We start from the raw sequence: 2,218 nt of genomic DNA, 5'->3' as shown, positions 1-2,218 counted from the left end.
GCAAGAAATTTTGCAGTGTGCTTTTAATGTTACTGAGGCTAACTCATTAGGCCCAGGAAAGATCTAGGTGGTATCACTGAAGAGTTCTGACTCCAAGTGAAAGACTTCCTTTTCCTGCTAGGTGTGGTAACCAGGTGTGTGCCATGTGAAGCCATTTCCCCTGCTCTCAATGTGGCATGGTTACCCACCTTAAGTATTGTGTCCATCAGAGATACTTGCAGATTTTTGGTCAAGAATGTTAGACTTCCTAATACCAGTGGAGGTGTCATATTCCCATTTTTTAATTCCTTCGATAAAATATTGGGAATTCCAGATAGAGGATCTCTGGAGCACAGAGGTAGTACTGGATGCCTATGTTTACAATTATATACTGAAGTGAAAATTTCCCAGTCAAACCAAGTTTTTTTCATGACAACACTTTAATGTGTTTAGCAAGAAAAGTATTATTGTCAATGTTTTTGGAAAATACAATGTGGAAAGAAGAATCACCTCTAATACTAACTGGATCATTCAGGGTCCCAGCAAGAAACAAGTGAGACTCAAAATGGATGTATTGAGGAGCATTTAATTATAGAGAAATTTTTACCATGTTTTCAGCAGAGGCTTAAGATTATTGTGTGTCTTAGCTCAGGCTGCCGTAACAAAGTGCCACAGACTATTGAGCTTAAACAACAGGAATTTACTTCACAGTTCTGGAGGCTACAGATCATTTAGTTGTTGGCAGAGTTGGTTTGAAGCTTCTCTCCTGGGCTTGCAGAAAGCTGTTGCCTCCCTGTGTCTTCAAATAGTCTTTTCCTCTATCTGGCTATAACCTAATCTCTTCTTAGAAGGACATCAGTCATTAGATTGAAGTCTACCTAGTTGACTCATTTTGACTTAGTTGTATCTGTAAAATCCCTATTTTCAAATACAGTTGCATTCTGAGTTACTAAGGGTTAGAACTTCAACATGTGTTTTTTGGGGGACACATTTAAGCCCATCACATCAGGTTTCTACTCCTAGGGAAAGGGTGAGATGGGGTGGGAAGAGGGGATGAGCAGGGGAGGGGTTGCTGGAATGGTGTACAGCTGTAGGGAAAGGACATCCTCAGCAGCTGTGATAGAGTTGGCGCACAGTATCCCTGAAAAGAATCCAGGATGAAGAGACCTCATCTGATCTCACCCTTCCTTCCCTTACTCTCTTGCTCAGTATTTCCCTTTGGCCAAACTGGAAGCCAGAAGACAAAGCAGACCTTTGATGTAGTCCATATTGGTAATCTTGGGGTACACAGATAAGGGAGGAAAGAGGATGGAGGGAGGCTGGGTACAAATTGGAGATATCTAGAACACCTGAGATAACTATAATTACTCTTGCTATATATCCATAGAATTATGCATATTTATCTATAAGAAAGATCATGCTTTTGACAATTAGGATCAGATTCTACAGTTCTTGTAAGTATGTTTCTTGACAAATTGATAAAAAAGATATTCAAACTTAAAACCAGTTTCTTTTTAAATGACAATAAAATGTAAAAACTTTCTAAATATTAGGTTATTGGCAGGGTGCCAACAGGAAACATCAAGTTAGATCTTAGCTTTCATGCTTAAACATGTAGGATTTATCCGTTTTTTTGTTTTGTTTTGTTTTTGTTTTAATATGGTACCAGGGATTGAACTGAGGGGCACTCAACCACTGAGCCACATCCCCAGCCCTATTTTGTATTTTATTTAGTGACAGGGTCTCACTGAGTTGCTTAGCACCTTGCGGTTGCTGAGGCTAGTTTTGAACTTGCAGTTCTCCTCTTCAGCCTCCCAATCCACTGAGATTATAGGCCTGGTTTTGAACTTGCGGTTCTCCTCTTCATCCTCCCAAGCCACTGAGATTATAGGCGTGAGCCACCACGCCCAGTCAGAAATATCCCATTTTCAAATTGCCATAAAATAACATACATATGACCTAGCATGCTGGTGGGAAATCAACTTCAGTTATTACCAGTGGTTCCCTATCTCCATTAGTTGTACAAATGTTCTAGAGTCTCAACCTAGCATAAAACCTGAGGATACCCCTTGTTGTCGGCTGTCTGTCTACATTGGAAATAACATGCCCATTTTCTGAACAGGCACAATATCTTCAGATCCTTTGTCCCTAAGTGTTCCCATCCATCTATCTGTGTAGGGAGTTCTTTGTCAAGAATAGACACTGAGGAATGGGATATATCTCTATAATAGAGTACTTA

This window comes from Marmota monax, unplaced genomic scaffold, assembly GCF_021218885.2.
Source record: "Marmota monax isolate L192 unplaced genomic scaffold, Marmota_monax_Labrador192_F-V1.1 WCK01_AAM20220418_F8-fsc00050, whole genome shotgun sequence".
In the NCBI taxonomy this organism is placed as follows: domain Eukaryota; kingdom Metazoa; phylum Chordata; class Mammalia; order Rodentia; family Sciuridae; genus Marmota; species Marmota monax.
This window is presented reverse-complemented; position numbering follows the sequence as displayed.